The sequence below is a fragment of the Adiantum capillus-veneris genome, chromosome 30 (genome assembly GCF_014529385.1).
Source record: "Adiantum capillus-veneris isolate H3 chromosome 30, ASM1452938v2, whole genome shotgun sequence".
Classification (NCBI taxonomy): Eukaryota; Viridiplantae; Streptophyta; class Polypodiopsida; order Polypodiales; family Pteridaceae; genus Adiantum; species Adiantum capillus-veneris.
This window is the reverse complement of record NC_140960.1, coordinates 44,120,164-44,146,077: the sequence shown is the minus strand read 5'-3', so window position 1 is coordinate 44,146,077 and position 25,914 is coordinate 44,120,164. Positions and strand designations below refer to the sequence as shown.

Below are 25,914 nucleotides of genomic sequence, written 5' to 3'. Positions count from 1 at the left end.
ATACTATACTATATATAGCTATAACTATGCTATATATATATATATATATAAAATCATATATATAGATATATTATATATAATTATATCATATAACTAGACATGTATGAAAATCTTGCATATGTCCCTATTCATGCTCATCTTTGAGAAGACTGTCATTGACCATATTGTTGATGACACTTAGAGGAAGATGAGAACACATAGTGGATAATGAGCCATCACAAAAACAAAAATATGTTTTGCAACCATTTAAAACTATGTTGCCTTCAAGAAGGAAGATGGGGGGTGGAGATTACAAGCTGAGCTGAAAACATCCCTAATTATGATTTTTATTCCAAAAAATACAAGAAAATGTTAATGAGAAGACTAGCTTATAGTTTCGGACAATGTGGGCGACCCATGACGATGTCAATGGCCAGATAGCTCATGGGGTTTTGAATACAAACAGGTACTGCAACTCATGCATGTTGGAGAAGGAAGTGTACAAACCGGGATATCACAAAAGTAAGCATAACCCTTCTCATGTTGACGGGAGCAAAGCGAACCCCGAACCCCAACGGCCTCTAAAACACCGGGGACCGAATGGCGTGCCTCGAGCCTGTCATGGTAAAGCAAACAGGGGGCACCACCTAGCTTCAGCGGCTAGGACGCAAACAACACACCACCATAACAAAGTTTTCATCCAAGAGAGATGGATGCTTGGGAGTAATGATAAAGAGGAAAGGGAATGAGATAGAGAGAGAGAGAGAGAGAGAGAGAGAGAGAGAGAGAGAGAGAGAGAGAGAGAGAGAGAGAGAGAGAGAGAGAGAGAGTGAGGGAGGGGGTATAGCGGTTTAGTACTTAGGCACCACAAAAGGATGGCGAATCCGCACACCCTTCACACATACACAAGCTCACTCCAAAACACAAGACTAGGTGGCGATTCCGCACACCTCACATGGGCAAAACATTGCAACAAAACATACTCACAAAACCTCAAGCTTTATTTAGAGAATAAGGCGATGAAATGGGGAGCATAGGGTAGGGGAATGAGAAGGGAGAGAGTGGTAGAGCACATGGCGGATAGGTGGGAGTTGATGGCGAAGACTCGCACGAGGATTATGGCCATCATCCTTCATTTAGTTGCCCTTCATCTTCCATAGCCAAGGGTGTAGAGGTCATGCTCAAGACAAGCATGGTGATTGCGGTGATGGTGATGGTGTGGGTGTGTGTGTGTGCACTAGGCACACACAGTGCATAGTGTGTTCTTTGGTGATGTTGTGTGTTTTTGTGTGATGGTGACCCCTCTTTATATAGGGAAGGAGGGGGGGAGAAATTCTAGAATTTAGAAATGAAGAAATCATTATCTACATAGGCCATGTGACTGTGGGCCCCACTTGTCTGGCTGTGTGTATATGTGCCAGAACAACAATCTCATGAGAGAGACTAAGAGAGAGAGATGGGTTGATGAAAAAAAAGTGAGAGGTGACATGGATAATAAAGTAATTACAAGAGGGGAGGGAGGGGAGTGTGCTCAGAGGTGAATCTGTGTACAGATGTGTGTGAACACAAGAAAAATCAGGTAACCACCGGGTGGGGATGGGTCTGTGGGCACCTTTTTCAGTGAAACTGAGTGTGTGTGAGTGTGGGGGAGGTTATTTAGCTACAAGACAAGAGACATGGCGCCCTTTAGAGAGAGAGGGGGTATTTGGGTCATGGGATATGATAGGAGAGAGAAAGAGGGGGTGGGATATACTATTTTGGAAGATAGGGTAAGTTGCATGTGAGTTAGGGTGCATTATTGGTGAGAGGTGGGGTAGCTTGAGGGGAAAGAGAAAGGAGAAAGGACAAAGGGAAGAGAGAGGGGGTTGACCTTTTGAGTGGAGGAGAGGAAAAGGGACACCCGGCGGGGCAACAGTGAAGAAAAAGGATGCAAGGTGGGGATGGGCTACCCCGCAGGCATGAGGTGGCTTATTTTACCTTTCTTATATATTTACATAATCATACTTTATTTTTTTCTTACTTTTTCCAATGCCTTTCATCACTCCCTCCATAAGAGGGGGTTTTCATGGGGTGGGGACAAGAGAAGAGGGGTATGGGAGCTTGGCTTGTGAAAAGCCCCCATCATTAGCCCTCCCCTTTTGGCTAGAGGCATTCATGTCTCTAGCTCATCTGTTTGATCATTATCGTCGGAGGTGGCGGCTGATGGTGTGTCCTCATCTGGAATGTCAATTGGTGGAGCCTGGTCAAATCGAAGAAAATAAGGTTTAAGTCGCCAACCATTTACCCTGGTTTTATGAAGTTTTCCATCAGCCTCCATAAGCTGGTAGCTTCCATTGGCATACTTTTTCCTGATGATAAAAGGGCATTCCCATCGGAGCAGGAGTTCCTTATCCTTGCGCGTGTCGAAGCGATTGTCATAGCAGAGCACCAACATTCCTTTCTTCAATTATTTTTTCCGGAGATGCTCGTTAAAGCTAAGCCGTCTATGCTCTGCTTGTGCTGCATAATAATTTATTGCTTCTTCTCTCTCCAGCCGTAGTCTTTCCAAGTTGATGATGTGATCTCTCAAATGCATGTTGGGCTGTTGAAGCTGGCTTGCCATTACTCTGAGACTTTGTAGTTGCACTTCAATGGGCAAGATTGCTTCCTTACCAAATACTAGATGATACGGTGTGAATCCCAAGGATGTACGAAATGAAGTTCTGTAGGCCCATAAAGCTGGTAGTAGATACTTATCCCAGTCTCCAGGATGATTGTTTACCTGCTTGGTAATAATTTTAGAAACCATTCCATTTACCTTTTCAACAAGGCCATTACATTGAGGGTAATATGGTGAAGAGTGCCTCCTTGTAATGCCTAGTTTTTGCATTAATTCTCCTACCAAGTCTGCTCTGAAACCTGGCCTTCTATCAGAGATGATCTCCAAAGGTGTGCCAAACCTACAACATATGTGCTCGTAGATAAATTTAGCTACCTCTACCGCTGTGATTCTAGTGGTGTCTGTAGCCTCTGCCCATCTAGTCATGTAGTCGACCCCCATGATAATGTAGAATTTTCCTGAGTTGGCCCTAGGTAATGGCCCAATGGCATCGATACCCCATTTTTCAAATGCGCCATATGAGAGAATAGGTGTCTGTGGTTCAGGCATAAGTGACCTAGTGCCGGCCTTTTGACACAACTTACATGTTTTGCACCAGTGGTGTACATCACGGTTGAGGCTAGGCCATATGAAGCCTGCTTGCAAGATTTTCCTACTTGTTATGTCTAGGGCAAAGTGACCACCACAAACCCCGTCGTGACAGCTAGCAATTACACCCGTGATTTCCTGAGAGAGAGGGACCTTCCTGAGTATTTGGTCCTTACCCTTACAATACAAACCGTCATTGATGAGTCGATACCTTGTGACCTTCCGCGTCAGCCATTGCTTCTGTCCCTTTGTTAAATCTGATGGGCATTTCCCTGTTTCCAAAAAATGCATGATGTGAGGCAAGGCATCACTTCCTTGAAATAGAGGGAGCTTTAGTTTTATTGCTCCAACCACCACTTCCTGTAGTCTTTCACTTGCTAGGGCATCTGCTTCTTGGTTTTGAGCCCTTGGAATATGGTGTATTTGAACTTCTTCAAACTTACCCAACAAGGTTTTTACACCACTTAAGTGAGTCCTTAAACTAGGATTCTTGCATGTCCATGCTCCATTTACTTGCCTTACCAGAAGTAGAGCATCCCCAAATACATTAAGGCGTTTTACACCTTGCAAGACGCACCATTGTAGACCCTTGGTTAGTGATGCATACTCAGCTTCATTGTTAGAATGTGAATCTAACAATTGGCCCAATGAAAATACCTTTGTCCCTTTGTCATCAAAGACCACTATGCCTGCAACTGCTTTGTCGGACGCTCGCTTGTAGGCTCCATCAAAGTAGAGAGAGTATGCTCCTTCTACCATCGGTGGTACTGGAGGTAATCATACTTCTCCTTCCTTAGATTGCTTCTCCTTCCTTTCAAAGACTTGGTAGGTCATGAGTCCCCCCAAACTTGCCCTTGTCGTGCTTTCTACCTGTACCATGTAGTCAAACTCTTGCAGACGAACTAGCCATTTAGTAATTCTAGCAGACACATCCATGTGTTGTACAACATAGGGAAATATTTCATCCGTGGTTAGAATCACAAATTGCTTAGGCAACAAATATGACCTAAACTTTGTAGTTGCAAATCTAAGAGCTAGGACTAAGTGTTCCACATGGGTGAAACCTTTCTCTCCTGCTGTCATCATTCGACTAGAGAAGTAGATTGGCCTCATGAAAGATGTCGTCGTATCCTTTTGGAGTAGCACAGCCCCCAATGAGTCATCACCAACACTTGAGGTGACATAGAATTTTTCATCCCACTTAGGTGGTGAGATAGTTGGCAGAGTGGCTAAGACCTCCTTTACCTTGTTGTAGTGATGTTCGCTTTCCTCGTCCCAAGTGAAAGTTGATCTTTGAGTGAGTTGTTGCAGTGGTAGAACAAGTTGTGATAGTAGATGTATGAATCTACTTAAGTACCTCACCTTCTGTAGAAAAGAGACCAGTTGAAGGTGCGGTCGTTGGTGAAGGTAGGGCTATGAGTGCGGACACCTTACTTGGGTCGGCGTTGATACCTTTTGCTGAAATTTCATGGCCTAGTAGAATGAATTTACTCTCCCCAATGTGGCATTTATCCACATTTAATTGGCCACCTAGGCTCTGCAACCTGGCCAAACCTTCAGTTACCTTTTCTAAATGTGAAATACGGGAGCTATATATACAAAAATCATCAATGAACACTCTTATGGATGTTCCAAAGAACGGTTGAAAAACATATGTGACATATCTTTGGAATGTGGTAGGTGCATTTGTGAGACCAAATGGCATAACCCTGTATGCAAAACAACCCCATGGCATGATAAAAGTGGTTTTTAGCTGATCTTCCAAGGCTATGCGTATTTGAAAGTATCCAGAATAACCATCACAGACGGTATAGCATTCAAAACCCGCTACTTCATTCAGAATTTCATCCAAGAAAGGGAGAGGAAAGTGGTCTCTCTTTGTAGCTGCATTTAGTGGTTTGTAGTCAACACAGACCCTCCACTTACCATTCTTTTTAGGCGTCACCACTACGGGTGACACCCATTCTGAGTTTTCTACAGGATTGATGAATCCCGCCTCCAGCAGTTTCCTTACCTCGGCCAAGAGTGCCTTTTCTTGTATGACCCCCAGTCGTCGTAGCTTTTGCACAACTGGTTTTACCCCTTCCTTCAGCTTAATATGATGTTCCACCACTGTAATGCCTGTGATTCTTTCATAGTTGTCAATGAACAGGTTAGGAAATCCCATCGACATTCGCAAAAAATTATCTTTCTCCTCAAGTGTTAATTCCGTAGATAACATACCCTTCAACCAACTTCCTCCTAGGCCAGGAGATTTTCTCTCCTCTTCATTGGGTTTCCCTTTTGGTGATGGATCACCAGTTGTGATTACCCTTTGTGGATCCTTCATAATGATACCCATCACATCAATGGAACTGTCACTTTCATCAGTGGATGTGGTCTCCTCCTCAGAACTGGAAGATTCGCTAGTGGTTTCATCTGCCGATGTTTCCAGATTCATTTGCTTCTGCTTGCCAATCCTCATGTCGTAGTAGATTGTCTCCCCTTTCTTACCGGCCATGCGTAGAAGGCCAGTACCCCAGTCCTGTTTTGCCTTCATGGCCATCAACCATGGCCTTCCCAAACTTAGTGGATAGCCCTCCCCCTTAGTAGGCATTACAAAAACATCTACCTCTACCTCAGTGTTGAAAGCTTTGATTTTCACGGCACTTACCACACCCACACACTTTACTTTTGCGTTGTTTGCCATCTTTGCCTTGCATGGAGAAGGCTTGTCAATCTCGAGCCCTAATCGAAGCATCATAGCTTCGCTCATTACACAGATTTGTGCACCTCCATCAATGTAGGTTTTTCCAACCCTCTTTCCTTTTATGTTTACGTCGACAATTGGAAGGATGTCATCCATGTTGCATCCCGAAATTGCTCCGGCTACCTTTGTTTTGGAGCGTCTTGTACTTACCATTTTAGACCATTGTCGCCTTACTTTTGGTGCAAGATGTAGCATCTGTGGCCATGTAATCTTCGGTCCTTGCTCTGCCACATCCAATGTTAGATCATAGGGCTTAGAACTTTCCCCTAGCTGGAAGTCGGTGATGCCCAATTTCCGTCGTGGCCTGGATGGCCTCTTGCTAGTTTCTCCTCTCATGCTTCTCTCATCATCTGATTGTGTAGCTTTCTCCCTCCTAGCTCTTTTCACAGTCATGGCTTCAAGTGGTTCTAAAAAGGTTACCTTCTCCTTACCCTTGTCCCTCTCCTTTGCTCTGGGTGGATCCACTACTATGGCTTTTCCTTTCTCTTCTAGCCTTATGATGTTTACAGGGCGATCAGGTGGTGGGGCTGGTGGAAGAGGTGGGATGGATGCTTGTAGTGATGTCTGGGGTGGACGTAGAATTTGTGTTGGTGGGGGTGGTGCTCTGGGTGGGGGTGTTCTTTCTCTAGGGGGTGACAATTGGTTCCTCCTACCTCCTCTATTATAGTTTTGTCGTGGTTTGGGACAATAGTACATACCGTGACCGTCTTCTCCGCAGTTGTAGCAATGATACTCCCTGTTTTGTCGTCGTGCTCTTCCAGGGTCTTGATCTCTTTCTTGACTCCTCCCTTGTTGTATTAAGTGGACAGACAAATTCTGTAGTTGGTCAGTAATATGGGCCAACATATCTTGTTGGTCATCTCTTACCCCAAGAGCCGGTGGTGGTGGTGGAATGGTGGTTGTCGTAGTTGCTATCCGACGCGATGTTCCTGATTCTGTTGACTCGGTTTCTTTGGCTTTCATTCGCAGCTTCTTGTCTTTATGGCGAGCAATCTCAACACCTAACTCGTACGTAGCCGGGAATCTACCTTTCACCTTCTCCTTGAGAAGCAGCCATAAGCCATGCGTGAACCGATCTTTTTTTAGAAAATCGGGTGCAGCTTCCCCCCTAGCCAGTGACTCAACCCACCGTTCCCACAAATCCACAAATTTGGACTCATAGGTGGCATATTCTAAAAGACCCTCCTGCTTCAAGTCTCTCAACTTGTCCCACAACTTTTCTGAAGTGGTACCTCCCCCAAAGCGCCTCTTAAAAGCGGTTTTTAAGGGTTCCTAGTCATCCTTGGTTGCTTGTGGAAGTGCATTGTACCATGATCTAACTTCTAGCTTCATGAGATGCTTAAAGATTCTAACCCGGGATTCATCCGTATCTTTGTTGCTCACTACACATGCTACTTCAAAGTCATCTAGGAAGTCTGTTACCAAATCCTCCCCCTTCTTTCCTTTAAATGTTGGAAATGCTACACTTGCCATGATTACTGAGAGAGAGTTAGAAAGACACACTGCTTAACTTGCAAAAGTTTTTTTCTTCTTTACAAGGAGGCGTGTATACCCTCTTATACTAGGACATATATTAAAACTTCAAACGGTACATTGCCTTGTACCAAAGGTAAGACAAATGGTTGATCTGATGCCAGAACCTCCAAAAACCGCTCCCCACCTAGCATGGTGTCAATGACGTGCTGGTAGTGAGCCTTCAAATCCAGTATTACCTTGATTGAGCGTACACGTGTTGGTATGTGTGATCTGTCTTGAGGTAGGTTGTACTGATTCATGTGAAGCTTAGAGGTGCTTAGTCACTGTCCAAGATTGTGGGAGAGGGTGGTGTTCTTTCCTGAAACAAACTCAGTAGATCCCTAGTTTCTCTAGTGAGAGTGTGAGCCAATGCTTCCGTTATCTGTGCTGCAGCATCAGGTGTGACTTGAAAACTGACTGTGATAATTACCTCGGTGACTTGAGTAATTACCCGATTCTCAAAGTAGAATAGTGTTGATTCTCTATTGTGTAGATCTCCTTCCATTTTGTTGTTGTGGGTTGGTTGTAGGTTGCGGACATGGTTTCGACCTTCTCCTTCTTCTTCTTGGCACTTGGCCTATGTATATCCACTGGGTTTGGCGTGTTGGTTGACTCTCCCACTGCAAATAGATTACCGTTATGCCTGGCACTCGAGATTCGATGGAGATGCGGAGTTGGTCTAGTTGTGCTTGGAGCTCTACTTCTTCTGTCGTCCAATTAGCAAATCCTGCTAGCCATTCATCCATTCACAATAGTTTAAGGGTTTCAGTCTTGTAATTTGAAGGGTTTCATGATAAGATCCTCAGTGGGGGCACCAAATGACGGGAGCAAAGCGAACACCAAACCCCGACGGCCTCTAAAACACCGGGGACCGAATGGCACGCCTCGAGCCTGTCATGGTAAAGCAAACAGGGGGCACCACCTAGCTTCAGCGGCTAGGACGCAAACAACACACCACCATAACGAAGTTTTCATCCAAGAGAGATGGATGCTTGGGAGTAATGATGAAGAGGAAAGGGAATGAGATCAAGTGAGAGAGAGAGAGAGAGAGAGAGAGAGAGAGAGAGAGAGAGAGTGAGGGAGGGGGTATAGCGGCTTAGTACTTAGGCACCACAAAAGGATGGCAAATCCGCACACCCTTCACACATACAAAAGCTCACTCCAAAACAAAAGACTAGGTGGCGATTCCGCACACCTCACATGGGCAAAACATTGCAAGAAAACATACTCACAAAACCTCAAGCTTTATTTAGAGAATAAGGCGATGAAATGGGGAGCATAGGGTAGGGGAATGAGAAGGGAGAGAGTGGTAGAGCACATGGCGGATAGGTGGGAGTTGATGGCGAAGACTCGCACGAGGATTATGGCCATCATCCTTCATTTAGTTGCCCTTCATCTTCCATAGCCAAGGGTGTAGAGGTCATGCTCAAGACAAGCATGGTGATTGCGGTGATGGTGATGGTGTGGGTGTGTGTGTGTGCACTAGGCACACACAGTGCATACTGTGTTCTTTGGTGATGTTGTGTGTTTTTGTGTGATGGTGACCCCTCTTTATATAGGGGAGGAGGGGGGAGAAATTCTAGAATTTAGAAATGAAGAAATCATTATCTACATAGGCCATGTGACTGTGGGCCCCACTTGTCTGGCTGTGTGTATATGTGCCAGAACAACAGTCTCATGAGAGAGACTAAGAGAGAGAGATGGGTTGATGAAAAAAAAGTGAGAGGTGACATGGATAATAAAGTAATTACAAGAGGGGAGGGAGGGGAGTGTGCTCAGAGGTGAATCTGTGTACAGATGTGTGTGAACACAAGAAAAATCAGGTAACCACCAGGTGGGGATGGGTCTGTGGGCACCTTTTTCAGTGAAACTGAGTGTGTGTGAGTGTGGGGGAGGTTATTTAGCTACAAGACAAGAGACATGGCACCCTTTAGAGAGAGGGGGGGGTATTTGGGTCATGGGATATGATAGGAGAGAGAAAGAGGGGGTGGGGTATACTATTTTGGAAGATAGGGTAAGTTGCATGTGAGTTAGGGTTCATTATTGGTGAGTTATAATGCATTATTGGTGAGAGGTGGGGTAGCTTGAGGGGAGAGAGAAAGGAGAAAGGACAAAGGGAAGAGAGAGGGGGTTGACCTTTTGAGTGGAGGAGAGAAAAAGGAACACCCGGCGGGGCAACAATGAAGAAAAAGGAGGCAAGGTGGGGATGGGCTACCCCGCAGGCATGAGGTGGCCTATTTTACCTTTCTTATATATTTACATAATCATACTTTATTTTTTTCTTACTTTTTCCAATGGCTTTTATCACTCCCTCCATAAGAGGGGGTTTTCATGGGGTGGGGACGAGAGAAGAGGGGTATGGGAGCTTGGCTTGTGAAAAGCCCCCATCAATGTCTAATGGAGCCCGTACATTTTAAAATTGTCATTCATAAGTTTACACATGTTTGAATTCTGGATAGATGAAACACCATGTTTAGACATTATTCATTAGCATATATCCATAATAAAGAAATAAAAAGTTTATGTCTTTATTACTCACCTTGCTAGATCTTTTGATTCTAGTTAATCCTTTGAAAATATCAACAATAATTATAATAATTCTCTTAAGAAAGAATGCATAAGGTATGCTACAATTCTCCGTTTCAGTTTCTCATCTTACAACGTATGCCAATCATGCTACATATAGAGAGGTTTTAAGAAGAGATTGATTCTAATCAATCTCACATTTATTTTTAATTTTAAGAGATCTTGTTCAATCACATGTTCAGTACAAAGATCATTGGCTGTGTTTAGATTGCCAGTATCCTACCATAATTCATGTCATATCTTCAGTAAACCTGCCAAAGGCAGAACACACGTGAGTATGGCTATCATTACTAGCAAGCTATTAGATTCAATTCATCTGGACCCACCATACTATTTTTGGTGATTTGAAAAACCTCCTAGGGTGGAACTCCTACTAATACCTACTATTGGTTCCAACCCCATAATTAAAACCCATCTGCATCGTGGGTCCCTTTCTTGTGCCTACTCCCACGCTCATACTTTTGCCCATGTTGGGAGCCATCCCCATTGGCATAGCAAGAGGAACTATTGCACTTGCACCCGCCACTCCAAGTCTTGAACCAAAACCAATGGATTTTCCTATGCCTTTCGTACTCTTTCTTGTTGATTTTCCTATGCTTGTTGTACTCTTCCTTTATCTAGTTTGCAATTGATCAAAATCGATACCTATGTCTACTCAAGGATTTTGTTTTCTGCCAAAAGATGGAGGAACGTGAGTAACGAAGTTCAAACTATAAAATTAAACCAGTAAAAGAAGTATCAAGAATCTTATGGCTTGCTATGTTCAAATCAATCAAGCCCTTGCTAAGACTATGAGCCCAAACAGCCGACCTTGTTTTGAACCATTTTTCTTGCTGCAATCTTATGCTCCTTGATTTTCCCTGGTTGGCTATCTCACCAATTGGAAATGGTGGGTTAGAATAAGATGTATACAAGGATTGGCCTATATGAAAAGCCCTTGATAAAGTAGGTTGAGAAGCTGATGATACAATTAGTGATAAAGCTGGTTGTGACACGTATCTATATAGAGAGCCAACAATGTTGAAACCATCAAGCCCCAAAATGTCATCTGCAACACTCGCAACTTGATTTGCTGAAGGCAGACAATGTGTTAATGTATCAACGAAGGAACTATCCACGGTCACTGGGACACCTCCTTCGAGTCAATGCCTAGGGTTGTGTAGCTGGGTGGTGGCTTGATGGTGGGCACCTTAACGGTTGTTGAACTTGTAGAACCTGAAGCTTCTCCTTTGAGTAAAGAACTTCTCCTTTCTTGGGGGAGGGGGGTTTATATAACCTATACAATGTTTTGAGACATGACATTCAAAAGAAATAGTGTCTTCCAAAATATCACTTTGTATCTTCACATAAACTTGAAGCAACACATTTACAACTCCATTTGAATTGAAAAGATCATCCAACTGTGGAGTTGAAGGACTTGTACCTAGCATTGGTAGAAGAAACCTAGCACATTGATTTAATTTGATTTTCCACATGCTATCAAATGAAATCATAGGTGATTGCATTTGGAGAGACTCCCTCACTTATCATTTGCTCAAAAAATCTCAGAGATTCTTTGCCTCGTCCCTTTAGGGAATATCCCCCAATTAGTGCATTCCAAGAGATGAAGTTCCGGATAAGAAGATCGTGAAGCACTTATTGTGCTTTCTAAAGTTTAGTACACTTAATATAGATTGTCAATCAAGGCATTTTTTAGCTTTATGGGTAGATTAATACACATGGCAATCACTATTGTATGTGTCTATTTGACCGATGCAGCTGGTAGGTAATGCTTGTTACATACTGCACTAACTTCCGTCCAAGACCACTCCATCCACTCTTGGATCTTAGAAGTTTGGAAGTAGCTTAGCATAGAGCTCTACCAGCTCCTCTCTCTCTCTCTCTCTCTCTCTCTCTCTCTCTCTCTCTCTCTCTCTCTCTCTCTCTCTCTGTACAGCCGGTTAGACGATGACACGATTTGTGGTTGGTTGGATGGTTTTGCAGTGGCTGGTAGCAAGCTGGGTTCTATCATCGTCAGGCGTGATTGCAGAGAATGAAGCAGGTGAGGAGGTTCATATTCTGTAGGCATATCATCGTGTAATCTGTGGGCTACCAAATGTGTTGGTGTAATCCGTGAGCGTGATGTTATGCGACATGTTGTCTGTATCTTAGTGCAAGAGGTGGGCGGATGGCAAGAAGCGCGCTAGCAACGTCGGTTGTAGAGCCAGAGCCAGAGCACGAGCCAGAGCCAGTGCCAGCAAGCGGGGGGACGTTGGTGCAGCCAGTATTCATGGAGTACATCGGCGGTGGTGGTGCAGCTGTATTAGATGTCCCCATCGCTCCCTACACCTGCTCTCCCTTTGAATTCTTCTTCATTTTGGCATTTTCCACCGACACCGGCACCATCAACGGGCTCTTTGAGGCTACTTGGCAGCCCCGCTTGTCTCCCTCCGCCATTTTCACCATCAAAGCCACCCACCCCTCCATCACCTTCTCTACCAGCATCGGCTTCTAGCCCAAGTCCCGCAGTACCTGGATTGAAAATTCCATCTCCTATGTCTCACTCATCATCTCCGCCTACCACATTGACGCCCTCAACATCGACTACAAGATCTTTGACAGTAGCTCCCCTCAGGATTTCGCCACTTGCATAGGCGAGCTCATCAGCCACCTCAAGCAAAAAGGTCTAATTAGAGTGGTCACCATCGTGCCTTATCCGGGTACCGGTGCTCTTCATCATTGTCAATGAGATGGTGAGATCTATCCATAAAGCTATTTTTTAATAAAAAAAAGAGGGTGCAAAGCTCACCCATCATCCGCGTGCGCACAGATGATAGGTGAGCTTTGCACCCCCTTTTTTGGTAAAAAATAGTTTTATGGATAGCTTCATACACATGGCGATCACTGTGGGGACCATGGGTGAGCTTTGCACCAGAGGGCCAACATGGACGATGGGTGAGCTTTTCACTCTAGGGCCAACACAGTGGTGCATCCAAAGTTAGTTGAAGCTAGGAGGTGGTCTATGCCAGAAAAGGCAGCAGGCAAGTGCAGTGCAGAAGTCTAGGACAGGTCCCAAGGTCCTAGGCAGCCAAAGGGTAGCGGGAATGTATGCTTAAAGCAGCTTTCTAGGCCAAAAGTGCCACCGGATGGTCCAGATGGGATGGCATATGAAGGTGTCTGAAATGCCAAGTCAGTGCTCTGGAATGTAGTGTTTGGTGTGCTCTAGAAGCCGATCCATCCGGCTCGTCAAATGGAGCCTCGGTGCTCAAGATATTGCAGTTTAAAATTAGAAGGTGTAGCAGATCCCGGACGTACGGGGCAGCTGGGGACAGGTGGCCCAGGCAGCTGTGAGTGGATACATGTGTAATGCTCAAGTTGTGGAGCATGTCGATCTTCTTGGATTGCAAATCGGAGCTCTGGATAGCAAGTTAAGGTCAGTTGAATTTTTTTCGGGGATCGGGTCTGAGCCCATTTGACCGCACTGGAGAATGCACTATCTGGCATTGTTTTGGCCTTGCCAAGGTTCTCAGTGATAGTGTGCATCATGTTGAGTTAGCACAAATCAACGGCACATCAATCGGATGCTTGGTCGGCTAGATACAGGAAGATGAAGTTGGGAGCCTTGGGCAGTGAAAGGTTTGCAGATGATTTTTTTCATTTTTTGTGGCCTTGGATAGCGAGCTCAGGGGAGTCAGAATGTGGTGAGGTTTTCACGGCTCGGGGGCCGATCCAGCGGAGACCCGGCATGGCTTTGCGGCTTGAAGATCCAACCGCGGGGCAGTAAAGGGGAGTCTGGAAAAAGAGACCAAAAAATGGATTTTTCATGAGGTTTTTTTGAATTTTTCCAATGCCTTGGAGGCCATGGGCTGTAAAATTGCCACGTGGAAAGGTGGTAAACCCACATGCACACTGAGGAGGCGGGAGTTCGTGGTATTTAGGCCAGGGAATGAGCCCTTCTAAGGCATGCAAAGGGCTCCCTAGAGCTTTGCTATGGCGTAAGCCAGTCGGTGCTGTGCTGGCTCTGCGACGACGTTGTATGCGGCGGGTTTTGACTGGGTGGGGCGGCATGGTGGCGCGCGCCCGCGTGAGGAAGAAGGGGGCGGCCCTGGTTGATGATGTGGCAGGCCCAATGTACGCTCGTTCCCGCTGCCTTAAAGGACTCTTTTTGAAGAGCTATAGGAGGGAGGCCTTAGCGACATCACTAATGCCCCCCCTCCCCTAGACGTAAAGAAGGGGTCGGTCCCACAGAGATGAAGAAAGGGCCGGGTTGGCCGAGGGGTTAGGTGCAAAAGTGGGGGGCCCACAGCAATAAAGTGCAAAGGAGTGAGAGAGATAAAAGCCCGAGGCCAGCCCAATATACAAGGCAAAGCAAAGAGGCCGTTCTAAGGCCGGACAAACCAAGGCAGAGGGCAAGGTTGAAGCCAGACCAAAGAGGAGCAGAGGGAGAGAAAAATAGAGGAAGTGAAGGAGAAGTCAGACAGAGAGAGGGAAAGAGTCAAAGTCAAGCCAATAGATCAGTGCAAGGCTGAGCCCACAAAAGGGTTAGAAATGAAAGATAAAAATAAAATATGAAAAAAAGACAAGGGGCTGTAGCAACATCGCTAATCCCCCCCAAAGTGCAAAAGAGAGAAGAAGAGAGCAGATAGAGAAAGGTGGTGCCCTGTTCCAAAAAATGCCAAATCAAGATGCCAGATGGACCAATGAAAATGCAAATTCCCAAATTAAGCCCCCCCTATAAAAGTCAAAATTGGATCAAATTAGAGGCTTTTTCTGGCCTTTTGAATGCCGTTTGAAAGCCTGCAAAGTGGAGTTCTCTAGAAAGCTAGCCCCTTTGTAACTTTTCCTAGAATATGGCCATGGTGATGGTAGTGCAAGTCAGTGTACATGTTTTTTGAAGTGCAATCAAGCCACAAGTTGTGGCAGTAGGTGTGCACTGTGTGGTGGATCTGTGGAGTGTGTGAGCTATAAGAATTGGGTAGGCAGTGGTCTACTGGTGTAAAGTGTTTCTCTGAAGGTGTTTTCTGAGAGGATAGGGTTGTTGTGGATACCTTGAGCTATATAGAGGCCCTTGTGTTTGTGCAGGGCGTGTTCCCCCATTCCCGCTCTCCATCTTCTGGTGCCCCCATGGAGGAGCACACTAATTGCTCCCAATTAATCGAAAAGAAGCAGTTTTTTGTGTTGGAAGTCATGGTAGCTAGAAGCTATGGACCGATTTTCACAGGCGAAGAGAGCCCGGACGAGTGGATGCCGAATTTCGAGCTTTATTTGCTATCGTTGTGTATGCCGAACGAGGATAGCAAAATACAGACTTTTCCTTTGGTGATGCATGGTAAAGCTAAAGCATGGTACAAAGCGTTGGAAGGCGAGCCGAAGCAAGCATGGACGGTTCTATGGGTGAGGTTTCTTCACGACTTTTGCAAGGAGGCGTCCCCAGTCAAGATGGATGCAAAGTTGAAGGCGCTTAAGCAAGACGTATGTGAAGATTTCAATCTATTTTTGGGTCATTTTGAAGAGTTTTGGGCAGAGCTAGTGACAGCCATGCAGTTGGCTAATGGAGACTACTTCAAGCTGAATAAGTTCATGGCATGTACACATCCAAAGGTGAGAGAAAAAGCTGATTTCGAGAGCCCAGAGAATTACAATGGTGCGGTAGCAATTGCCCGATCAAAGAGCAGGAAGATAAAGAAAAAGATAGAGTAGGGTGTGTCAGGATATGAGACTATGGCCCATGCTCAACCGCAGAGTCCGAGGGAGGCTATACACAAAGAAAATCATGGGAATCAAGGTGTAGCTGTTGTGCCGCAAAATTGGGTGCGCATGGTGCAAGATTTTTCCGAGCAAATGTAGGAGTTGCGGCTCAGTGTCATAGATAGAGGGCTCCAAGAGGAACAAGGGGCAGGGCAAGGCCATTGCCTAGTAGGTGTTACAATTATGGAGAAGAGGGGCACTAGGCGCCCGATTTTCATCAACCACAGAGAGAAAGAGGAGGCATCTACCCGCTATTTGGTAGGGGTCAAGGTCAATTGCAATTCAATGGTCCAAGAGAGCAAGCGGTAGAGAATCCTGTGCAGCCAGCTCCGCAAAACGGAGGCGAGGTCCCAAGAGTGAATATTATCGGAGTAGATAAGCAGGAGGTTGAGGTTTTGGTCACTAAAATGGCAAGAGTTAATAGAGAACTTGAGACAGAGCGGGAAACTAGAGCTCGCAAAGGCAAAGAGAAGGTGTACGAAGGTAGAGAGCAGCCCAAGCCTAGCAAGAGAAGGAGACATCGCAAGATCAAGCAGACAGATTTTCAGCTAGGACGTGGCTATCCCAAGTACAATCTGCTGAGTGATGCTCAAAATCAAAAGGCAAATATTATGTTTGGTCAGCTGCTAGCCTTAAATCCAAGTCAAGAAGGCAATGGTCCACAAGTGTTAGCACCAGGGTACAGAGAGCTAAGGAGAATGTGCAAGCGGTGCAAAACATGGCTTTGAGGGTAGGTAGCCCCACTGACGTTCTTCCGCTTGTGGATGCAATTATAGAGAAGAGGATGCAGGTACAAGCCTACATAGACGGTGGAGCGCAGGTTTGTGTCACGACGGAAGCAGCCATGAGAGAGACGGGAGTCAAGGCGGTAGTCAAGTCAAATGTGCGCATGAGGATGGCTAACCATACTAAGGCCAGGTGTCTGGGTGTGGCTCAGGATGTAAAGGTCAAAGTGAATGCCTAATAGATTTCTTTGTGATGAAGGCAGGAGATAATTCCTATCCAATGATTTTGGGTAGGCCATGGATTATGGCGATAGGAGCAAAGCAAGATTGGGAGAGTAAAGTGTTCACCTTGCCTGACAAAGAGAGAGGAAGACAAATTGTGCTTGATTTGAAGACCACAGAGATTAGTTCTCATACTATGGCAGTTAAAGATGAGGGAGACACGACGAGTTACGAGTACGAGACAGAGACATGCTATGATGAAGGCTATACTAGCACAGAGGAAGGGGAGAGCGAAGATGACATGCTGAAGATAGATGCATACTTATTCGGAGCCACCATAGACGACTCCCCACCTAAAGAAGAAGGTATGCAGCCTCAAGCTCATGGTTTAAGCATAGAAGAGGTTTCGAGCATGTTGAGTGAAGATTTAACCAAGGGTGAAAAGGAAGGCTATGTTCAAATGTGAGAGTCCTATCCAAATCTATTTGCGATGGAGTACAAGCATTTGCAAGGTGCAAAGTGGGTGGAGCACAAGATTGTTCTTAAGGAGGGACATAGGCCTAAAGCAGAGAAGCTGAGAAGACTAGGGGAAATCCAAAAGGAGGCCCTTTGGCAGGAGATCAATAAGCTACTGGATGTTGGCATCATATATCCTGTGAAAGAGTCAGAGTGGGTCTCGCCATTGGTCATAACCCCTAAGAAGAATGGGAAATGGAGAGTGTGTGTCAACTACAAGAAACTGAATGCCGCAACCAAGAGGAATCACAATCCCTTGCCATTTCAAGACAAAATCCTAAACTTGGTGGCTGGGCATGAGAGATACTCGATTATGGATGGCTTTTCGGGATACTTTCAGATAGGGATTGCACTTGAAGATCAATTGAAGACCACATTCATATCTCCATGGGGTTGTTTCGCTTATCGTTGCAGGATGCCATTCGGATTGGTGAATGCATATGCCACCTTCCAAGATTGGATGAACAGGGTATTTGGTCCATACCTGGGCTATTTTATTAGGGTCTTCGTGGATGATATTGGCTGCTATAGTTCAAGATTGGAGCACCTATCAAAGCTGCATTTATGCTTTCAAAGGCTTGATGAAGAAGGAGGTCAGTTAAACCCCAAGAAGTGCAAGCTAGCACAGCCTCGAGCACAACTGTTAGGTCATGTGGTGTCGCAAAATGGTATAGAAGCTGACCCCGAGAAGGTGAAGGCGTCGGTGTTGATGGATCTGCCATCAGATGCTCAAGGTTTGTCTTTGTTTGTTCATAAGCTGAAGTATCTATCACGTTTCTTTTGGATGCTGTCGCAATATGTGCATCTTCTTCAAAAGAGGGCTCAACAGGTGCATGGTTATGAGTGGGATGGAGAAGCTCAAGAGGCTTTTGATAGGTTCAAAGAGATCTTGTGTCAGTTGCTAGCAGTATGTCCTCCCAATCAAGAGGATGACTTCTATGTGTCTATGATAGTGGGCACAATTTCTATTGGAGCAGTTCTACTACAAAAGGTAGGGAGAAGCTACAAGCCGATATACTTCGAGAGCATGGTGATTAGCCCAGAAGAGGCTACCTACACCGAGGCAGAGTAATGGGTGATGGCTCTGGTCTTCTCTTACAGGAAGTTCAAGGTGCATTTGATTGTGCGTAAGTTTTTTGTGCTGATGGCTAATAATCTATTGCCAGAGGTAGTGCTACATTTGAAGCCAGGAAGGAGGATTATGAAGTGGGTGTTGGAGCTGCAAGAGTTCAAATTCAAGTTCAAGGTAGATCACACGAGTCAATCTCACCTGGCAGACATTCTTGTCAGTAAGGCCATCAATTTTCCGGCCTATCCAAGAGTGGTGCAAGATGAAGCTAAGGATGAACCCGACTTGGATGATGCTTTTACGATGTGGTTTTACGGAGCGTATCGAAGTGTAGTACACAAAGGAGGAGGAGGTGTGGTGATACACGCCCCACATGGTAAAGTTATATTTTTGAAGGCGTATGATCTAGAGGATGTCCATACCAATAATGAGGCAGAGTATCTCACTCTGCATTTGGGTCTTAAATAGTGTATAGAGTTCAACATTTCAAGGTTGGTGGTGAAAGGAGATGCACTGCTAGTCATCAAGCAACTTTTAGGCCAATGGTAGGTAAAGCGCGATTCTTTGAAGCATTGGTTCTTTTCCATCAAGAAGATGCTAAGGTATTTTGAAGAGGTCCAATTCAAGCATGTGAGAAGAGAGCAGAACCAAGAGGCGGATCAGTTAGCAAGTAGCAGAGTGCAAGTGCATGTTGTAGGTTTATATGTGGCCCCAGCCACATATGCAGGTAGGGAGACTCTAAAGGAGATTGAAGTTTTTTTTAGTATAGGGCAATGTTCAGAGGGTTTGTCTAAGTTGAAAAAGAGAAGAGTGATGCAAAAGGCCCGCAAGTTCACACTGGTATGTGAGGATCTCATGAACTATGGGCGCGACGGAGTCCTTAGAAGGGTGCTGTACAAAGAAGAGATAGGAATGGTGTTGGAGCAATGCCACAAAGAAAGTGGACATCATGGCAAAGACCAGGTTTTGTTTCGAGTGCTTAGAGCAAGCTTTTGGTGGCCTTCCATAGTCAAGGACGTGCATTACTGGTGCAAGACGTGCCATGAGTGTCAAACTATAGGTGAAAGATGACTGGTAGCGGAGTCACAGGGCGCCATCATTGAACAAAGTGATTTTGAGAAGTGGGGTATGGATGCCATAGGTACTCTCCCAAAGTCTACTAGCGGTAAGAAGTACGTGGTGGTAGCTATTGACTACCTTACAAGGTGGGTTGAGGACAAAGCAATGAAGGAAGTAAATGCTAATGTGGTGGCTCAGTTTGTGTTTGATAATATCTGTTGCCGTTTTGGTGTTCCATGGGTTTTAGTTTCTGATAGGGGTCAGGGATTTAGAAGCAAGCTCATGAGTGCATTAGTGGAAAAGTTAAAGATTCAACATCGGTTTTCCTCGTCCTATCACCCCCAATGCAATGGTCTAGTTGAGAGGGCTAATGGGCAAATCATCAAGATGCTAACGAAGTACGTGTACAAGCAGGAAGCTGAGTGGGAAGCAAATTTAGAGAAGTGTCTATGGGCGTATAGGACGTCCTATAAAGTAGCTACAAACTTCACTCCATTCGAGCTAGTCTATGGTAAGGAGGCTGTGTTGCCGGTGCATGCACACTTAGGTGCTTTGAAGGGTATGTGGCATGTCAATGCCACCCAACAAGGATTTCTATAGGATCGGATAGACACTTTAGAGGCTTTGCAGATGGACAAAGAGGCGGAAACAGACTACTATGTGAAGCAGAGAGAGAAGCGGGTTGCCAAGTTCAATCAGAATCTACTGGACAAGAAGATAGAGGAAGGATACTTGGTCATGAAGTACAAAAGCTATCTGGATTTCACATTCCAGAAGAAGTTTAAAAAGAAGTGGACAGGTCCGTATAAAGTGCAAAAGACCTTTCCGAATGGGACCTACCAGTTGGTAAGAGCAAATAACAAACTTCTTAGGAACAGGGTGAATGGTGTGTGGCTCAAACTGTATTTCGAGAGGGATTTAGTGCCCGAGGTGCAGAAAATTGTAGTTAAGGGGGGTGGGCAGCCCACCTAAAGCATGCGTTGTGCGAGAGGAAGGAGAGGAAGCTTTTGTACATAGCTTGTATATATAGTTATGGTTTTAGGAGTGCTTTTTATCGTCAGTTTGGTGTAACAGTTTTAAATTTCTGTATGTATGCTTTTGGTCAAACATAAATGATCGACAAGGGGGCTGGGAAATGAGTGTGCAGCCAAAGTTGGTCGAAGCTAGGAGGTGGTCTATGCCAGGCAGAGGCAGTAGGCAAGTGCAGTGCAGAAGGCTAGGATAGGTTCCAAGGCCCTAGGCAGCCAAAGGGTAGCGGGAATGTATGCTTAAAGCGGATTTTTAGGCCAAAAGTGCTGCGGGATGGTCAAGATGGGATGGCATATGAAGGTTCTCGAAATGCCAAGTCATTGCTCTAGAATGTACTTTTTGGTGTGCTCTAGAAGCTGGTCCAGATGTCACGTCAAATGGAGCCCCAATGCTCAAGATATTGCAGTTTAAAGTTAGAAGGTGTAGCAGATCCTCGATGGACACGGCAGCTGGGGACAGGTGGCCCAGGAAGGTGTGAGTGGATACATGTGTAGTGCTCCAGTTGTGGAGCATGCCTTCTCGGATTGTGAATCCGAGCTCTGGATAACAAGTTAAGGTCCATTGAATTTTTTCCGGGGGCCGGGTCTGAGCCCATTTGACTGCACTAGAGAATGCAACATCTGGCATCATTTCAGCCTCGCCAAGGTTCCCGATGATAGTGTGCATCATGTGGAGTTAGCAAAAATCGATGGCGCATCAATCAGATGCTTGGTCAGATAGATACAGGAAGATGAAGTTGGGAGCCTTGGGTAGTGAAAGGTTTGCAGATGATTTTTTCCATTTTCTGTGGCCTTGGATAGCGAGCTCAGGGGAGTTAAACTGTGGTGAGTTTTGCACAACTCGGGGGCCGATACAGCGGAGACCCGGCATGGCTTTGCGGCTTGAAGATCCGACCCCGGGGCAGTAAAGGGGAGTCTGGAAAAAGAGACCAAAAAATGGATTTTTCATGAGGTTTTTTTGAATTTTTCCAATGCCTTGGAGGTCATGGGCTATAAAACGGCCACGTGGCAAGGTGGTAAATCCACATGTGCACTGAGGAGGTGGGAGTTCGAGGTATTTAGACCACGAAGTGGGCCCTTCTAAGGTGTGCAAAGGGCTCCCTTGGAGCTCCCTTGAGCTTGGCTATGGCGTAAGCCAGTCGGCGCTGTGCTGGCGGGCGGCGGTGTTGTATGTGGCGGGTTTTGACCGGGCGGTGCGGCGTGGTGGCGTGCGCCCGCATGAAGAAGAAGGGGGCGGCCCTGATTGAGGATGTGGCAGGCCCAATGTGCGCTCATTTCCGCAGCCTTAAAGGCCTCTTTTTGAAGATCTATAGGAGGGAGGCATTAGCCAGGACAAACCAAGGCAGAGAGCAAGGTTGAAGCTAGACCAAAGAGGAGCAAAGGGAGAGAAAACTAGAGGAAGAAGTGAAGGAGAAGTCACATAGAGAGAGGGAAAGAGTCAAAGTCAAGCCAATAGAGCAGTGCAAGGCTGAGCCCACAAAAGGGTTAGAAATGAAAGATAAAAATAAAATATGAAAAAAAGACAAGGGTCAATAGCGACATCGCTAATCCCCCCTCAAGTACAAAAGAGAGAAGAAGAGGGCAAATAGAGCAAGGCAGTGCCCCCTTCCAAAAAATGCCAAATCAAGATGCCAGATGGACCAATGAAAATGCAAATTCCCAAATTAAGCCCCCCCCCCCCCCCTATAAAAGTCGAAATTGGATCAAATTAGGGGCTTTTTCTGGCCTTTTGGATGCCGTTTGAAAGCTTGCAAAGTGGAGTTCTCTAGAAAGCTAGCCCCTTTGTAACTTTTCCTAAAATATGCCATGGTGATGGTAGTGCAAGTCAGTGTTACATGTTTTTTGAAGTGCAATCAAGTCACAGTTACCCCTCTTGCTGTTGTTTCCCCTTCCCCCCTTCTCTTTCTCCTGCTTTCATGTTTCCCCTTTGTGCCAGCTATGTGGGCCCCCCGGACCGACGGTGTTGTGTGAGGGAGTGAGATTGAGTGGCTGTGAGTGTGTGTAAGGGTGGAGACAAGTTGTGGTAGTAGGTGTGCGTTGTGTGGTGGATCTGTGGAGTGTGTGAGCTGTAAGAGTTGGGCAGGCAGTGGTCTGCTAGTGTAAAGAGTTTGTTTGAAGTTGTTTTCTGAGAAGATAGGGGTGTTGTGGATACCTTGAGCTATAGAGAGGCCCTTGTGTTTGTGCTGGGCGTGTTCCCCCATTCCCCCTCTCCAACGGGAAGGTGCTTCTCCCTTGCCATGAAACATGGTCGGACAAGTGTCGCACACCATGGAGCAAGTGCCACGTGTAGGCATCATATGGCCACCTAATTAATGCATAAGAACCAGAGAGAGAACTCGTAGCGAAAAAAGTCTGAATAAAAGGGAGGTGCCAGAGCCCTCCCCATCATCTGCGTTCGTACGGATGATGGGGGGGCTCCAGCTCCCACCTTTTTTTTCTGCTTAGCATGGTTTGAATGCATTGGCAATGTCATGCAAAGTTTGAAATTTGAAAAACATGGTCGGACAAGGGCGGAATACTATGGGGCGAGAGCCATGCGTAGGAATCACAAATATGGCCACCTAATTGATGGACGAGAATGACTTGTAGGGGAAAATTCTAGAAAGAAAAGATGAGGGGCTCGAGCCCTCCCATCATCCGCGTGTGCGCGGATGATGGGGCGGCTCTTGTCCCCTTTTTTTTTTGCTTAGCATGGCTGTTTGCCTGCATTGACATTGTCCAACACCATCCATGTTGTTGATCTGAGTACCCACTAAACTATTGTTGTTAGTCACCATGCGGCAAGGGATTACAACTGCACCCATTGTAATTCTCTACATCAAGTTCATGAGGTTGGCAATGGTCGGGACTTTGTCATCTTTCTCATTGCAAATCCTACCTTGCCGCCATTTCAGTACATGCTCCAAACAGACTTGAAGAAGAGAGGAATGGAAGAGGCAGTGGATAGGCTATCATCAAGGTAAAGGGGTTGCTATATTGTCACTAGCAGAAGATGGCACACTGCATAGATTGAGAGACAAGAGGGTGACCGAGCCAATGCTAGTTTTCAAGATGAAATTATGTATTCTTTATTATTTTTGCTTCACTTTGGTGCTTTTAGGAATATCTTAGCACTCTGGTTTCTTTGATGGATTCATCCATCCGATCCCAATTTTTAATTAAGTGCATGATCCTATCATATTTGTACACATTTATTGACTTCAAAATTGTTCTCAATTTGTGCTTTGTTTTATTGAATTTTGGAAGTTCTTATGCAATAGCTTGGATATGGTTTCCCTAAGGACAATCACAATGAATTTAAGATGGAAATTTGACCCTCCCACCCTCTTACCTTACAAGTATTTGGGACTTGCTGGCAAGGGAATATTGGCTTGCTTTCTTTTTTACCTATGGTGTCACTTTCTACCCTTCGAAGATTAGCAAGATGTCCAAAAAATGGTTCCAACCATACCCAAAATCTAAACAACATAAAGCAAAGACACACCTAAACTATCATGAAAACTAAAACAAACATGACATGACATATAAATTAAAATTTCAATGTGTCTAGTAGCATTTGTGCTACACTTTTTGGACACTTTTTTAATTCATTGTTCATTTTTTAGCACTTTTTATGCTTCCACTAATGAAAGATGCTTATGGAAAATGGACTAAGATAATAAAGCCTAATCATAGCCCTAAGTCATGTTAGAAATGAGTGAAATAGTAAGGTAATCATTTGGAGTCTAGGACTAACAAGTAATGAGCCTATATTACCTAAGTTCAAGAACAATTACCTATGATTAACACAAGTAAAGCCATACTTATAATGAGTTTATATTTCATAAAGCCAAGTGTTGGAACTTTAGTATATGGCTAGATTTTGGAATGACTAAAACCATAGCTAGAAGCAAATTCACTTAATCCAAGCAAAAGGAATGGAGAGATAAACAAGAGAGGAATGTCATGGAAGGATTTCACCTATTTGTGCTCTTTTGAGCATCCTTGAGCAATATCCACTTAGGTAGAGTCCTCTTGATTCATTTTATTACAAGTCAAGTCTTTTGAAGGAAGCATTAGCAAGCACAAGCTAAAAAAACCATTAATTGAAAGACAAAGGGAGAAAAAGCTACGGGTAAAAAGTGCCTTTGTCTACACACATGATGCTCTAAAGTAGAAAATCTATGCATACATAGGAAAAATGAGAGAGAGAATGCTTCTAAATAAGTAAATTTTGCAATTTATAGAATCTCTCATGCACAATGAAAAGTTGATTTATTACTAGCTCAAATGAAATGTGAAAGTTTAGGTCAATCTAGAAATCATTCAACTTTGAATGATATGAAGTGCCTCTTGATTTTTTTTTTTTGCAATTTAAAGCTCCCACAAAATTAGCTAAACACTAGCTCAAATGGAAGAATATTCATTTGAGACCAAGCTAGGCATTATACAACTTTAATCAATTGAAATGGAAAGGCTCTAAATATCCAACTATTGCATATACTGCAATGCCAACACTTTGTTGAATTAATGGAAGCTCATGCCTACCAATCATTCTTCACAATAAAGCTTAAGTGTTAGTTCCATAAAAGATTTTTGCATTTAAATCAAGCACAAAGAATACATAAAGCAATGCTAGGTCCAAATTGTAATGCACTTGTCTTACCAAGCATGAATGCATCATCAATGTAGCTCTCAAAAAAAGACCATAGGCATGTCCAAAAGAATGTTCCATTTAGTTCAATGAGGATTTCAATCAACCAAGAATTAGAATTATTGTGATGCAAAAGACTTGCCATTTTATGCAATCCATGCAAAAAATTTCCAATCATTATGATAAAATTGATTGTTCATGCTCTCATGTAGCAACATACCAGACAATATGGCCAACGAATGCATCTAAAATGGGTAGCGCAATCTCCCATGCACCAAGTCTAGCACCCATAATTGTGTCATCATGGAAAAAATGTCCTCAAAATTTAGCTCCCATATGAATGGTCAAAAGTTCATTAACCTCCATACATATAGATGAATCACCACAGTAGCAAAGTTAACACACTAGGGGTATATGGATCTTTGATAGCTAGATTTTAGATTACACTACCACTGGCATTCTCTTAATGGCCTATGCAACCTCCACTATCATTCCTCTTTCAAAAATTCAATTTTTGAGTTGTGCATTAAAGCAGCATCAAGCCCTAGTAAAAAAAGGTCAAGCACAAGCCCATAAGACAAATTTTAGTGCACTTGTCATATATGTGAGAAAAAGATTATGTGACAAAGCAAAATTCTCAATTTCCTTTGATTGGCCAATGTCGAGAATTTTTGAAAATCGGGCTTTTCGACTCATTCCTAACTAGAGAAAGGGTTCTTGAGGCTCAAGAGAAGAAGATCAAGGATCCCCTCTTGATGACAAGAATTCAATTAAAATTTGGACTCTCTTTTCTCCCTTCTCTGGCGGTAGCGAACTCAAGGAGAGTGTCGGCCGGCTGCCAAGCCTCACCATATTGATGCTTGCAAAGTGAGAACCACAAACATAAAATGTCAATCTGTGGGACATAGTTGACACGACT

At 44.6% G+C, this 25,914-nt stretch overlaps 1 pseudogene; it reads left to right on the top strand.

Annotated features, from left to right (window-relative positions):
* Positions 1-11,963: 11,963 nt before the first annotated feature.
* LOC147417872 (chitinase 1-like) lies at positions 11,964-13,779 on the top strand (annotated as a pseudogene).
* The last annotated feature ends 12,135 nt before the right edge of the window (positions 13,780-25,914 follow it).